The sequence below is a fragment of the Lontra canadensis genome, unplaced genomic scaffold, assembly GCF_010015895.1.
Source record: "Lontra canadensis isolate GAN:19392208 unplaced genomic scaffold, GSC_riverotter_1.0 scaffold53, whole genome shotgun sequence".
Lineage (NCBI taxonomy): Eukaryota > Metazoa > Chordata > Mammalia > Carnivora > Mustelidae > Lontra > Lontra canadensis.
Window position 1 is genome coordinate 8,659,776 of NW_022631047.1, and position 17,133 is coordinate 8,676,908.

A 17,133-nucleotide genomic window follows, 5' to 3' on the forward strand; every position below is an offset into this window, starting at 1 on the left:
TGTTTTTTGATGGGGACAGGATTCAGGACTGTTGAGGAACACATAGCTCTACTAAGTGTAAGTCTACATAACTTGTTGAGTAAACTTTGGTGGATTTTGTATGTTAGCTCTCCTACTTGTGCATTATTTAGAAAGTGGCGATGGGCATTAAGGAGGGCATGTGTTGCGATGAGCACTGGGTGTTATACGTGTTAGGGTCCGTGATCAAAGGATCGAGACTGACACAAAGCGAAAATCAAACAAAGCTTTATTTCGCGCCAAGCATCAAAAATCAAACTGACTGGTAGGGACCATCTCTTACGAAGAGACGACGACGATGACCCCAACAAGGTCATTCCCAAAAAGCCTGCTCTGGATGAGGCTGCTCCGCAGACGAGGCCACTCCGGACGAGGCCGCTCTGCAGATGAGGCCACTCCCGGGTTGGAGCCACTCCCAAGAAGAGGCCACTCTGGACGAGGCCACTCCCAGGATGAGGCCACTGCTGACGAGGTCTTTCCCCGGACAGGGCCGCTCCCCGGACAGGAGCTGCTCTGGCGAGGCTGCTCCCCAGACAGGGCCGCTCCCAAGAAGAGGCCACTCTGGACGAGGCCGCTCCCAGGATGAGGCTGCTCCCGACGACGAAGAGGCGATGAGGACAGCGATGATGACAAGGAGGACAACAACCCCGATGACACAGACTCTGCTCCCCATGACGCCACTCTGACAAGGCTGCTCCTCAGAGGAGGCCACCGCTCCGGACGTGGCCGCTCAACAACGAGGCTGCACGTCAACAAGGCCGCTCCCCGGAATGACGCCACTCAGGTGAGGCCCCTCGCGGCAGGGCCGCTGGCGGCTCTGACAGCTCTGACAACTCTGACGTCTCTCCTACTCCTTCCCGCCTCATGTAATGCCAAAACCTTAACCAGTTTATTTTGTCTGTTTTTCATCCTCTGTGCATCCCTGTTGTTAAACACTTTTTCTGCTATTCCCACTAATTTGGTCAGATTCTTCCCTTCAAATCCTTCAATTTTCGGAAGTTTCCTATATCTGGGGCTGACTGACTGACAAAGCAAGATCGTCTAAGTGAGCTATCGTGCAACTTCCCTGAAGTTTACCTCAAGTTGTCTAGCTTAAGTAAATAAACATTTAAAGACAATCAAATCTAGAATTTAACATCCATAAAGGTGTGTTATTAAAACATAATTTTTCTTTCTAAAATAACCCTCGTTTTCAGAGACAGCCAAATCAGGACTAACTTATTTGAAAAACAAGTCCAGTTTTAACAAGCTTGGCCTAATTATTTACATAAGTTCGGCAAGAACAGCGAGGGATCATATAAATCTTTTAGAATCTGCTCTGCTGGAACTTCTCATAAGGAATCTCTAGGTTGAACTTATGATAGCCTCTCCAGGCCAGAAGCCAAGCTACATACTTGCCATCAGACATGCCTGCAATACCTGTTGATTTGGGAGAATTCCTCTTCCTGAGGCCCCCAAAGTATCCTGAGGTTCCTGCACCTGCCAGGAAGTAACATCCTTTACTCACCTGGTGAGGCTGCTGGGAACTCTGTAAGCAAGGTATCAGGCCAACAGTTCCAAAGGGCTTTACGGTTCCAGGTTTTATAAAGTCAACCTTCGTTCCTTTAAGCTGTCTAGTCATATCTGAGTCTTTTCAAATATGACATTCCAGTCAAAGCCATGGTAAAATAACCAGTGTTTCCAATGGTGTCCCGTTACAAGGAGAACAGATTCTTATTGAACTTATGTAAATGACTGATTGCCATGGAAGAAAAAATACTTGCTGAGACCTTTTGGTTTCAGAGGGTTCAGGTAGAGAGAAAGAGTTGAATACCTTGATTTGTTTACAAATGACTACATTTTTATCTCTGTAAGTTACAGATAACTTAAGAAAAAGTTTCCCTAGTCTGGAAGAGCAAACATTAAAGAACCATTAATTTTTTTTTTTTTTAAGATTTTATTTATTTGTTTGACAGAGATCACAAGTAGGCAGAGAGGCAGGCAGAGAGAGAGGAAGGGAAGCAGGCTCCCCGCTGAGCAGAGAGCCAGATGCGGGACTCGATCCCAGGATCCTGGGATCACGACCCGAGCCGAAGGCAGCGGCTCAACCCACTGAGCCACCCAGGCGCCCCAAGAACCATTAATGTTTAAAATAAGACAAAACATCAAGAGATACAACTTTACAATCTTTCAGTTCACCTAGTCCCATGTTAATAATTCTGGTTTAGTCCGAATGCAGCTTTTACTTCTGTAAATTCTTACCCATTTCAGTTCTAGGATTTTAACATATCAAAGACCTGTATTTGTCCTGAAAGTCTCCCATATGAATTTTCTTTGAGATGGAATTTATCTTACAAGAGAATTAAAACAATTACAAATGACAAAAACTCAGAATAGATATGGTAAAGAGCTGGTGAGATGAGAATTTACAATGTAACTGGCAAGAAAATCAGGTTACTTCTGTGACATGTAACACTTCCATAATCACAATATCAAGTGATGATCTATCAACATATTAAAACTTTAGGAAATTCCCAAATGTAACCCAAGGTTTATCATTGGTTTAAATCTTGTCAACAATTGCTAAAACCTTAGAAAGTTTTAAAACACATGCCTAATATAATTAGGGATGTTAAACACCTGATAAAACAAAACATAGAAACTGAATTTTCTGGGCAGGCAAAGAGAAAACCATAACAGATCAATTAACTTAAGAAAACTTTGTCTTTTTAAACAGAGAGAAAACCAGCTTTTCTATACCAGTGTCTTTTTTTTTTTTTTAAGTATGCAGATAATGAGTTTACTAGGTTTCCCTCCCATCGTGAATGATGTCGCAGACAAAGGGAGGGGGATCTTTCAGATGCTGTCCTGCTCGTATCTCTCACAGGAACTTAGGAGAGTCTTAGCTAAGGTCTGTCCATATAAACCCCGGACCAGGCTACTCCATGGAGTAGATGACCGTTATGCTATATGATGCCCTGGGAGACTCAGGGTGCAGCCCACTCAGACTCCGTAGCCGAAGCGGTGGAGCCATACAAACACATTCACACAGTCAGGCACTCTTCAGATTCAAACAGGTTGGACACCCTCCCCTTTTTGGGTATCCCTGGCTAATGGGAGGTGATCAGTCTCTCCTTTCATTCTTTTACGAATGGATCTAGCTCCCACAGTGGCCTCGGGGCTGTTTTTCTCTCTTTTTACATATCTCCTACTTTTTACATACAGAGTTGCTTTTCTCATTTCCATCAGTCTTAAATACACTTAACAGAATTTCGTACTCTTAGAAATACCTTAACCTCTACTGAAGACTAAATATAAACCAATTATGAGTTGTTACAACGGAATTCTTTAGATGGCAAATTTATCAACCAGTTAAGCACAGAACGTGTTCACCAGCAGATTTCAAAAGCACAAATCCAGTTCCAGCAGCCAATGCTCTAGCATTTTATCCCATTTGGTTAAGACCTACATGTCCAACAAATTTAATTCCATTTGTCATTCAAGCAACCCTTCACAGTTTCAGGTTACCAAAGACTTCGGAAGCCACTTTAACAATTACACATTAAAACCTTGAGACAGACAAATAACCATCTCCACTTCAGAAGCCATGCTCTCCCACCAGCAAGGGGGAGGGGCTAGGCAGTCCACCTTGGGCCAGAGAAGGCAAGGAATTCCCCGAAACAAAGGGAGTTTTGGCAGTTACTTGGGAATATTCCTTAAAGTCTCTGTCTTGAGTTTGGTTCATCCTGCAGTGCCAGTTCTGCTTACCAAAAGTGGCCCACTAGGCACTCATATTCCACGCCCGGCTCCAGTGAGCATCAGCATTGGGCACCTTAACCCAGCATTAGACTAACCCCAGTTGGCTCCAGTCATAGCCCTTAACACACGAAATGAGTGAGCAAGAAGCCTCACATCTATTATGAAAAACAGAAAGATGAAAGTCAGAGTCCCCTTACCCTCTGCTTGCCCCATTCCTTCAATCATAACAAACAACACAACAGACAACAAAAGGACCAGGCAAAGACAACCGCAGGCCCAATGATTCTTACCCAGAACCTGCCACTGGTGGGGGCTTTCTTTATCCCCTGACCGCCTAGGGGGACTCGAACCCCCCGACTGCCCAGGGGGACTTGAACCCCCCATTGATCTACCAGCAGAGGGATGGGGCGTCCCCACATCCACTCCAGCCCTGGGGAGCATGGCTGCGTGCAGCTTCTCCCTAGTGGGCCATACCCTGGAGCTCCAACCAGACAGACAGATAGGATCCCGTGATCTTACCTCCGGAAGCTTTTCCCAAAAATTCCGATGCTGGCTCAGTTCTCATTGTTTGAATCCGGGTGCCCCCTCCAATGTTAGGGTCCGTAATCAAAGGAGCGAGACTGATATAAAGCGAAGGTCGAGCAAAGCTTTATTTCGCGCCAAGCATCGAGAATCAAACTGACCGGTCAGGGTCGCCTCTCAAGAGACGGCCCTGACCAGTCAGTTTGATTCTCGATGCTTGGCGCAAAATAAAGCTTTGCTCGACCTTCGCTTTGTATCAGTCTCGCTCCTTTGATTATGGACCCTAACAATACGCAACTGACGAATTGTTGAACACTACATCAAAAACTAATGATGCACTGCATGTTGGCTAGCTGAACATAAAAATAAAAAAAAAGAAAAAGAAAATGTCTTCATTTCTTTTCTTCTTCCTCTATTCTTCCCCATGTCATCTTCAGTAAAAGGCAACAGAAGGTGGTGATACTGTGTCGGGAAACCACCCAGTGTTCCCCTCTGGTAGGAAAAAAAAAACCACTTCTCCCTTTTCTGTGTATCCCCTTCATACAGCCAACATTTCATTTCTGACACTTCTGGTCACCACACCTGTGGGCTTTTTTTTTTTTTTTTTCTTGCCACATCAAACAATTCTGTGAGACTAGCTGGTGTCAATTTAACTCAATTCCACATCATCTACCTGGACATAGTGTTTCATCCCACAGACTGAGGACCAAGTCCCACAGGACTGCTCTTCACTTCAGGTGCTAATGGCAAGGGGCAGGTCCCACGATTACTCATGACTTCTGTGCCCCATGGCTACAAACTGGACATTCCCACGACCTCTTCCCCCTCGGGTTGCTTTATTTGCTATAGTGGTTCACAGAACTCAGGGAAACTCATACTTATGTTTATCAGTTTATTAAAGAATACATGTGTACAGCTAGATGAAGAGATACATAGGTGATAACCCTATGAACTTCTGCCCCTGACGAGGTGGGACATGTCACCTTCCCAGTGTGGCTATGCTCATCAACCTGGAAGTTCTTTGAATCTCATACTTTTGGGATTTTTATGGCATTTTCCTCACACAGGTGTGATTGATCAATTATTAACTCCTTTTCCCACTCTTCTAGCTTCTCAAGGAGGATCGGGGATGGAGCAGAAAATTTCAAGCTTTGAATCATGGCTTTGTCTCTCCAGAACCCTCATCTGGGAGCCATCTGGAAGCCTACCCAGAGCTGCCTCATAAACAAAAGTCACTCCTGTCACCCATGGGTTACAAGAGTTTCAGGACCCCTGTGTCAGGAATCCAGTTCAAAGACCCAATATATAGCTCCTATTGCTCTTATCACTTAGGAAGTTACAAGGGTTTTAGGAGCTCTGCGTAAAGAACTGGGGGCAGAGATCAAGATACATATTTCTTATTATAAATCACAATATCACACATGGCCATTTCAGATGAGATATTCCTTATATATTTGCCACATTTGCCAGCCATTGAGGGGAAAATTGTGTTAGAATGGTAACTCCATTTTTATTTTTTAATTTTTAAGAAAGATTTTATTTATTTATTTGAGAGAGAGAGAGAGAGAGAGAGAGAGACAGCAAGAGAGGGAACACAAGCAGGGGGACAGAGAGAGAGAGAGAGAGAGAGAGAGAGAGGCAGGCTTCCCACTGAGCCAAAGGCAGAGGCTTAATGTCTGAGCCACCCAGGAGCCCTGGTAACTCCATTTTAGTTACTATGTTCTCTGTTGTGTAGCTTCTGAAATACTGAAAATCAATGTGTCAGTGCTTATCTTAACCTAAACGAACATAGTAACTCTTGTTTCAAATGTAAAGTAGTATCAATAGTAGTAATAACTTACACCCTGAGAGTTTATCTACCAGACACTGTGCTAAGCTCTTCATTGGTTTCATGTACATAGCTCTCCCAACCACCCGGTGATGAGATAGGTACTAATATTAGTATCTCGTTGTCAAAAACGACACTGAGTTGCAAAGAGGCTAATGAGTTATCCATGTGCATGCCACCATGTAAATGGCAGAATTCGAACCAGACAGCTGGCTTCCAGAGCCTATCCTCTTAGACACCTTGCTCCTGCATGAATGCTCTATTCTTTCAGTATTCATGGTAGTTTATGCTCCGCAAAGTCACCAAGAACACTGAATTGGCAAGTTCTGAACCACTGCTGCTAGAGGAAATCCAGATTTCATAGCATTCTAGTCAACTGATTGCTATACATTGATCCTTGAACGTCATGGGAGTTAGGAGAGATGACCCTCCACACAGCCGAAAATTCACATGTCATATTTGATCCCCCCTAACATAACTGTGAACAGTCTACCATTGACTAGAAACCTTACCAATAATAGTGATCGGCACACATTTTGTATATGTATTATATGCTGTATTCTTACAATAAAGTGAGCTAGCAAAAAGAAAATGTTATTAAGAAAATCATAAAGATGGGGCATCTGGGTGGCTCAGTCGGTTAAGCATCTGTCTTTGGCTCAGGTCATGATCCTGGAGTCCCGGGATTGAGCTCTCCGTCATCAGGGTCCCTGCTCAGCAGAAGTCTGCTTCTTCTCTCTCTGCTGCTACTCAGGTGCCCTGCTTGGGGGGCTGTTTTAAATAGAAAACACCAAGAAAAACCATAAATATGCAAAAACCTTGGCACTACATAGACTGCTGAGGGCACTTCTTTAAAATATGAGACGTGAGGGGCGCCTGGGTGGCTCAGTCAGTTATGTGTCTGCTTTTGGCTCAGGTCATGATCTCTGGGTCCTGGGATAAGAGCCCCAGCATTAGGCTCCCTGCTCTGTGGGGTGTCCGCTTCTCTATCTCCTTCTGCCCTCTCCCTGCTGCCCCCACCCCACACTCTCCTTCTTGCAAATAAAAATAAAACCTTAACAAAAAATATGAGAGATGAAACAAGAAGGTACAGCACTACCTTGTTCAATCTCAGCTGAATATGTGCATTTCCAGTGAGTCAAATTTTCTTCCACTTTGTGTGTCCATGAATAACTGTGAAAGGTTTGGGGAATATCGATCTCAGGGTTACAAATAAATTTAAGCAAATAGGCAAATTCACAGATATAAAATTCATAATAATGAGGATCTCCTGGAATTGTTAAAAGTCTTGCATATTCTGCCCATTAACTGGATGGAGAGGTTGGAGGGAGAAGAAAAAATTATGGAGGCAGGGGCGCTTGGGCGGCTCAGCTGGTTAAGAATTTGACTCTTGATTTCTCTGTAATCTCAGGGTTGTGAGATCAAGGCCTGCGTTGGGCTCACACTGAGCATGGAGCCTGCTTAAGAATCTCTTTCTCCCACAAGTATCATATGATCTCCCTGATATGAGGAAGTGGAGATGTAACATGGGGGGGGTTAAGAGGGTAGGAGAAGAATAACTGAAACAAGATGGGATTGGGAGGGAGACAAACCATAAGTGACTCATAATCTCACAAAACAAACTGAGGGTTGCTGCGGGGAGGGGGCTTGGGAGAGGGAGGTGGGGTTATGGACACTGGGGAGGGTAGGTGCTAAGGTGAGTGCTGTGAAGTGTGTAAACCTGGCAATTCACAGACCTGTATCCCTGGGGATAAAAATATATTATATGTTTATAAAAAATAAAAAAAATTATTAAAAAAAAAGAATCTCTTTCTCCCTCCTTCTCTGCCCCTCCCTCTCCCATCTCTCTATTCCCTCTTAAAAAAAAATGGATTATGGAGGCAGAGTTGCATGCTGGTTAAGGACTTGGTCTTGAAAACATTTAGATCTGTTTGCCAGTTGTGACAGTAGACAAGTTAGTTAATTACAGTGTGTCGGTTTCTTCACCTATAAAACTAGCAGGATACTGATAGTACCTATCTGTTGTGAGGATTAATGATATAATGCACATAAGCATGTCTAATAGTATTCAGTATTCAGTAATCGTTAGTCATTACTATAATTCAACCATATACACAGTATTACTAATAATACAAGCAAACATAAATGTAAATTATGAGCAGCTATTGCGTTAGTACCAGAAATATAAGGTGTTCTTTTCCTGACATTAAATATTAAATATTAAACATTAAATGTTAAATATATTAAATACTGAATGACCAAATCAATAGATCTTTCTGTATCTCAGCATATTTTTGATGAAAATGGGGATAACACTACCGACCTGTCAAGACTGTTGTGAGAAATAAATGAGATCGTGTATGTGAAAGCATTTTGTAGTTTGTATTTATTTATTTATTTATTTAATTTTTAAGACTGTATGTATTTATTTGACAGAGAGAGCACAAGGGAAAGGGAGAAGCAGACTCCCCACTGAGCAGGGAGCCCGCCTAGGATCAGAACCTGAGCCAAAGGTAGATACTCAACTGACTGATCCACTCAGGTGCCCCACATTTTGTAGTTTTTAAAAAAGATGTATTTTAGAGAGGAAGAGAGCATGTGAGCAGGGGGAAGAGTAGAGGGAGAGGGAGAGACTCTTCAAGCAGACTCCCTGCTGAGCGAGGACCCACCTCCCCCAACCCCGGACTCCATCCCATGACTTTGAAATTAAGAATCAGAGGCTTAACTAACTGACCCATCGAGGTACCCTGCATTTTGTAATTTTCAAGGTGCTATATATCAGTTAATACCATTATTGTTGCCATGCAGAACGTTCATTGTTGGAATCAATAACTAACAACTTAGCTGCTTCACGTATCACATTTTAAATCTATTGTGAGGTATATAATACATTTGGAAAATTCTGCAATGAATATGCACATTTTTATTTTTTTAATTCTTATTTATTTATTTTTTTGAATATGTACATTTTAAAAAAGATTTTTATTTATTTATTTGATAGAGACACAGTGAGAGAGGGAACACAAGCAGAGGGAGTGGGAGGGGGGAAGCAGGCTTCCCAGCCAGCAGGGGCCTGATGGGGGGCTTGAGCCCAGGACCCTGGGATCATGACCTAAGCCAAAAGCAGCCAATTAATGACTGAGCCACCTAGGTGCCCTGAATATGTACATTTTAAATAATAATGAAATGCTATCATGAGTTTATCATCTGATTTTTTCATCCTGCTTTTTGTTGTTGTTGTTGTTTTTAAAGATTTTATTTATTTATTTGACAGACAGAGATCACAAGTAGAGAGGCAGGCAGAGAGAGAGGGGAAAGCAGGCTCCCCGCCGAGCACAGAGCCCGATGCAGGGCTCGATCCCAGGACCCTGGGATCATGACCTGAGCCGAAGGCAGAGGCTTTAACCCACTGAGCCACCCAGGCACCCCTTCATCCTGTTTTAAAAGTAGAATGCTATCACTATCATTCAAGCACACTCCGTGCCCACCTTAATCTTTCTCCCCCCCACTGGCCCCCAGTATCCACAATTGGGAATTTTGTATTTATCATTTCCCTTCATTTTGAAAATGGCTTTGCCACTGAAATCTATTTCCCAAAACCGTACAACTTTAGATTTGTTCATTTTTGAATATTGCCCAAATGGACAATCTAGTTATTTCTTTCATTAACTTATTTTTTTCTTTTTTCCCCAGCCAACATTCTGTTTTTGTGATCTATCCCTTTTGCGGCACATTGCGAGTAGTTCATTCATGTTCACTGTTTACACTGTCTTATTATACCAATATACCCAAGTTGATTTGTTCTAATGGTGGACATTTATTTCATAAATGGTCATAAATGGTAAACAATGTTGCAATAATATTCTTGTGCATTTTCCCTAATAACATCCAGCCCGACTGTATGTTTGTACCTAGTGAACATATGCAGAAGTTGCTTACTCTGGTGGAGTACTCCTGGTATGACCACGTTCAACTTTACTAGAAACAGCCAAACTCCCACCAGTTCCATTGCCCCGCATCCTTGGATATGGACCAATTTAAAAAAATTTTGTGACTAGTTGTGTCATGTGGAATGTCTTCCAAAACTCTTCACTCAATAAGGAGATTACTCTGGAAATCAAGTATTTCCTTAGAAAATTATCTACAGGGGCACCTGGGTGGCTCAGTGGGTTAAGCCGCTGCCTTCGGCTCAGGTCATGATCTCAGGGTCCTGGGATCAAGCCCCGCATCAGGCTCTCTGCTCAGCAGGGAGTCTGCTTCCCTTCCTCTCTCTCTGCCTGCCTCTCTGCCTACTTGTGATTTCTGTCTGTCAAATAAATAAATAAAATCTTTAAAAAAAATTATCTACAGAGTAACTATAGTAGGGACTAGAAATTGCTTCTGTTGGATTTACATTTGGTAAATGTAATTCGTGCAGTATGAGAGGACAGAGTTGGAAGGAAAATCAAATATATTTAGCTGTAGCATCTGATCGTTTTCCTGATTACATCCCACACCTGCCACATGCCACATGTCCTTGAGATGGAGTGGAGATTCTCAAAGGATGAGTTATTGCTGCAAACCTCTCTGGCACCAAATTATTACCCATGTTTTGTAGCTCTTAAAGCTTGAACACCTAGGAGGAAGCAGGTATTTTTTCTTAATCAGAAAAAAGAATCCTATCAAGAGTTCTCATCTGGAACTTCAGATGAGCATCGTCAAGTGAGACATATCTTTTGTTTCTCAGGGTTGCAGGACCTGGTAGTTTTCTCCACAAATGCTAAGGTGGCTTTGATCTTAAATTCTGTAATTCTAGGACTTGCTTGGATTTTTCCCCTGCTTAGGCCTCTAGGTCACCATCATTCTAACTGTAGCTCTTGAGTGAACATACCATGTGCCAGGCATGTCTTATGTGTTGGGGATACAGAGTAAATCAATTGGACAAAGTTAGAATTCCTGACCTCTCAGAATTAGAGATTGTCAAATTCACTTACTGGACCAGTTTAACCTGACCCAGTAGCTGCAGGACCACAATGGGAAGCAAGGATCAGGAAGAGACAGAATTAGGGCGATGACTGACTTTATTTACTATGTAACTAAAACATCATGAAATCATTGTAAAACCAGTACAGTGTTTCTGACTTTTAAAAATGTCCATTTTTGAATTATACAACTAAATATGTGCTCATTGCAAAAATCAAAGGCAGACATTTTTTTTAACAGTAATTCAATTAACGAAATGCAGACATGTTTAAAGCAAAAGTGAAAATTCTTTCTCTACCTTTCCTTTCCCAAAGTGCATTTCCCAAGAGGTGATTGCTATTAAATGTATTCTTTTCAGAGTTTTTTCTATGTACATGTAAGTATATGTGAAGAATGTGTGTGTGTGTGTGTGTGTGTGTGAATGAGAGAGAGAGAGTGCGCATTGGGCACGCTCATTTTAAATTATACATATAATTCTGCAGCTCACTTACATCACTCAGTAATTTACCAGGTTGTTTCTTCATTTTTTACTTCACAATTTTTACCTCTTGGACTCCCATTCTCTATTTTATTATGATGACATATTTAAGATAGGCAAATAAGTATATAAAAAATAGAATTTGCATCAGCCCTATCAACTTGTGACCACTCACCTTTACTAAGGCTTTAATATTATGCTGTTTACTTCTGATACTTTTAAAAGATAAATACTCCTTCTTCCCCAAATCATTTAGCTCTCTCTTTCTCCAGAGATAACCACTTTTCCCCCAATGGCTTTTATATTTTTATTACATGTGTATGACTTCATAAATAACACATAGTTTCATTTTCATGTATTGAAATTTTATATGCATAGTTCTTGATTTACTGCTACAAGCTAGTTATCACCACAGTAGCATAAAGAAGAATATAAAATGAAAAAGTTTCCCTTTCTTTACCCTTTCCATTTACTAGAAATAACAGACCCTGTTAAGCATCTTTGCTATAGTTTCATAATTATTTTATGCCTATCAAGTCCTAGATTTTATTTATTTATTTGTTTGTTATTTTTAAAAGTAAGCTCTAGACCAAACATGCATCTTGAACTCATGATCTCAAGATCAAGAGTTAAATGCTCTACTGACTGAAACAGCTAGACAGCCCTTATATTTTTTATAGATGACCTAATATTATACTTTTGTACCTTACAGTTTTTCACTTATTAACTTACCTTTTCATATCTGAGCATATAAACAAATTTCAATGTTTAATAGGTGCATAGTACTTCACTGATAGATGTACCATAACTTATTTATTTATGGAATGGATCAATTCCAGATTGATGGACATTTAGATTATTTACATTTTCTAATTACAAAAATTCTGCAGTAAATATCCCATATATTTCTGTGTACTTGTGAGGTTATCTTTATGGCTTATATTAAATGAAAAAAAATGATATGGATGCAAAACTACACAAGTATTCTATTTTTGTACCAGTATCTTGGGTGCTTCTTGTATTTAAATAGTGTGGTGGGGTGAAGAAAATGTTAATTTGTAAATCATGAAACATGAGTTTCCAATCCTGACTTCATCACCAACTGTGTCTTTGGACAAATGATTTAATAAGTCTCGGATTCAAGTCTGTCATATGAAAAGTGCAAGATTTCACCCACAAGGTCACTAGGTCCATTCTAAGTAAGGAATATTTATAAACTATGATTGAAATCTCATTACAATTTTTATCACTGCGTTTGTAGCAACCCTAAGACTTAGGACAGTTATACTTTAACAAGTACAATTTCGTGATAGATAATAGTACCCTGAACAAAGGTAAATCAGAATTGAAAACCCTGTGATAAATAGCTTTTTGTATGTGTGCAAAGAATAAAGAGCTGAAAAATACGTTACTAGTGGAAAAAGTCAAGAAAACTTGACCTTTATTTTCATGTTTAAAATATATCTAAAAATAATCAAAATTTGAGTTGTATGAGGCCCCTGACATTTCTAACAAAAGTGCTTTTGTTGAACTCGGTTAAATCACATATAATTGGAGAATCACACATAGGAGAAAATTAGCTTGATTTCTGGGACAGTTAATCTAATCTCCAGTCCAGAACTTTTTAATTGTGTAGCTGCTACCCCCTGCTGGTGGGCAGAGGTGAATTCCAGCCAAGATATTTAGCATTTTTTGGATTCAGAAAGAACAAATTATAGCAGTAAAGATGGACAGAAATGATCATTCATTTAATAGAAAAAAAAAAGTATGGTGTTCTTACTGCATTCCAAAAACTGTGATGGATACTGTGTAAATACAAACATGTTTCTTGCCTTTGTACCTATTAACAGTTGAATGCAATGTGATAAGAATTAAAAACTAAGTATAAATAAGGCTGTGGGAGTGTAGAGCTGAGTTTGGGGAAGTCGAGAACGACTTCTCAGATAAACTGATATATAAATTACATCTGAAGGCATTTTACCAAGGAATGAATGGGAAGGGCATTTCAGTCTGTGCAAATATGTTCAACATGAACAAAGATGGTGCGTTTGGAAAATTACAGCAATGTGATTAAGTTAGAGAAGACACTGGGAGCAAGAAGAAGATGGTGTGAGAAAAGTGGCTCTATGTGAGCCTGAAAAGAAGGTTGGGGCAAGATTATTAAGAATCATCTAGCTAAGAAAATTAGACTTTATCGTACAGTCGGTGGAAAGTTTGTAAGATGACTTTCTTTCTTTCTTTTGTTGTTGGCTAATTGAATTTATTACATTTTCTTTTTCTTTTTTTCTATTAACATATAATGTATTATTTGCTTCAGGGATACAGGTCTGTAAATCGTCAGTCTTACATAATTCACAGCACTTACCAGAGCACATAACCTCCCCAATGTCCATAACCCAGCCACCCTCTCCCTCCATACCCACCCAGCAACCCTCAGTTTGTTTCCTGAGTTTAAGAGTCTCTTCTGGTTTGTATCCCTCCCGATCTTAGATTGCTTCATTTTCCCCCCCACGACCCCCTGCCCTGTCTCTCACATTTCTCATTATCAGAGAGATCAAATGATAATTGTCTTTCTCTGATTGACTTATTTTGCTTAGCATAATACCCTCTAGTTCCATCCACGTCATTGCAAATGGCAAGATTTTGTTTTTTGATGGCTGCATAGTATTCCATATATTCCACTACACACACACACTGGAATACACTGAAAATTCTTCTTTATCCATTCATCTGTTGATGGGCATCTAGGTTCTTTCCATAGTTTGGCTGTTGTGGACATTGCTGCTATAAGCATTCAGGTGCACATGTCCTTTCAGATCACTACATTTGTATCTTTAGGGTAAATACCCAGTAGTGCGATTGCTGGGTTGTAGGGTAGCTCTATTTTCAACTTTTTGAAGAACCTTCATACTATTTTCCAGAGTGGCTGCACCAGCTTACATTCCCACCAACAATGTAGGAGGGTTCCCCTTTCTCTGCATCATTGCCAATACCTGTCGTTTCCTGACTTCTTCATTTTAGCCATTCTGACTGGTGTGAGGTGGTAGTAAGATGACTCTTTGAAAAAGCAGAGTAAAATATACACAATAATCTTAGTATATGATCTAATTATCAGAAACATTCTTGGTCTTTCTTCATTACTTTTTCTTTAATCTGTGGGTCAAGTGGGTCAAGATGTACTACTAGTATTGAAATCAGTTTTGTGGATTGAGAACAATAATATAAAATAGAATAGAATAGAACACAATAAAAATTATAAACTGCCATCATGTTTAATAGAATTATCATTTTGGGAAAACTTTGTTTCAAGTACATATGTGTGCATTGGGTTCTAATATAAAATGTGTTTCTACTGTGGGTAAATTTCACTCACATGTGAAATTTAAGAAACAAAACAAATGAATAAGGGGAAAAAAGAGAGAGAGAGGGGCAAACCCAGAAACAGAATCTGAACCATAGAGAACAAACTGATGGTTACTAAGGGGTGTGTGTGTGTGTGTGTGCATGGGTGTAGTAGGTGATGGGGAGTAAGGAGTACACCTGCTGTGATGAGCACCAGGTGAGGTATGGAGGTGTTGAATCACTATATCGTACCTGAAACTAATATTACACAGTATGTTAACTACACTGGAATTAGAAAAAAGTACCTGGTGAAGTCAAAGAGGAGGTATTATTTGAACAGATATGTGAATGTATCAAATTGACAAGCTAGAGGAAAATGTTCAAGATAGAAGGTTTAATGCATGTAAAGGTGTGAAGAATATGATGAACACGGACAATTCCGGAACCAGAGTAGTTTAGGATTATTGAAATTTTAAGTGAAAGTTAATAAACTTTCTTTTTTTTTGTTTTTTATCATGGATCTTTTCCTATGGCCTTCCTATGGCCATATATTTTTTATATTTTATTTTTATTTTATTTTAAAAAAATAATATATTTTATTTTTTATATTTTATATGTAAATATATTATATATAAATATATATTTAGGTACCAACATATATTTAGATGTATTTATATAAAATATATAAATCTTATATAACATTTATATTATAGATAATATGTAATATATCAATATAAATAATATAATACATATTACTATATCATATGTAAATTTAAATATAAATTACATATAATATATAAAATATATAATATAAATATATATTTATATATATTTTTATTATATATTTTAGATTTTATGTAAATAATATATAATAAATTAGATATAAAAATAAATTATATAAATAATAGATATATAATATGTATTATATAAATAATGTGTTACATATTATATATGTATTATATTACATATTACTATATTATGTATAACATAATATGTATTATAAATATTATCTATTTTAAAGATTTTATTTATTTATTTATTTGACAGAGAGAGACACAGAGAGAGAGGGAACAAAACACAAGCAGAGACAGTAGCAGGGACAGTAGGAGAGGCAGAGGGAGAAGCAAGCTTCTCCCTAAGTGGGGCGCCCCACACCACTGGATCCCAGGACAATGGGATCACGACCTGAGCCAAAGGCAGACACTTAACCCACTGAGCCACCCAGGCATCCCATGTTATAGATATATTAATATATATTTTCTACTGATAGGTGTTCATGTTGTTTTGTATTACTCACTATTACAAACAATGCTGTAGTAAATACTGTACTTACTTTATTGTGCATATAAGAATATCTCTAGGGGCACCTAGGTGGTTTAGTTGGTTTAGAGTTTGACTCTTGATTTCTGCTCAGGTCAGGATCTCAGATGGTGAGCTGGAGCCAGGTGTCTGACTCCCTTCTCAGGGTGAAATTTGCTTGAGATTCTTTTTCCCTCTTCCTCTCTCCCTCCTCTTCCATGCTTGCCTGCGCTCTCTCTCCTTCTTCCTCTCTCAAAATAAACAAATAAAATCTAAAAAAAAAAGTCTCATACCTATTAGTGGTTTTACTAAATTTAAAGTTATATATGCCATTTTGATCAACTCTGCTAAATTTCCCTTCAAAATGTTCTATCAACGTACATTCACGGTACTAGTGTATGAGAGTAGCTGGTTTCCCACATCCTTGCCAGGGATATATATCATAAGTCCTTTTGAGGGTGCCTGGGTGGCTCAGTCGGTTAAGCGACTGTCTTCCACTTGGGTCATGATCCCGGTTCTGGGATGGAGTCCCACATTGGGCTCCTGGCTCCACGGGGAGTCTGCTTCTCCCCCTGACCTTCTCCTCTCTCATGCTCTCTCTCACTCAGTGGATAAATACAATCTTTAAAAAATAAGTATGTCTTTTTGAATTTTAAGATCATCACTTTGTCAGGTAGGCTATTATTAATGACAGGTTTTCAACCAGTCAGTATAAGGGGCAAAGACCACTGCTATTTTAGACAGACTTCAGTTCATAACTTGGTTTTGACACCTGCTATCCCTGCTAATTAACTCAGTTCAAAGTGATAGTGTTGTGGCAGGTTTACATGTGAAGTGTACAAAGAACATATTTATGGAAAGAGTGCAATAGGATTTATCATTACAAGAGGATTTGGAGCAAATAGTGGGCATTAAGTAATAGCTTATTAGTTTTCACTAATTTATC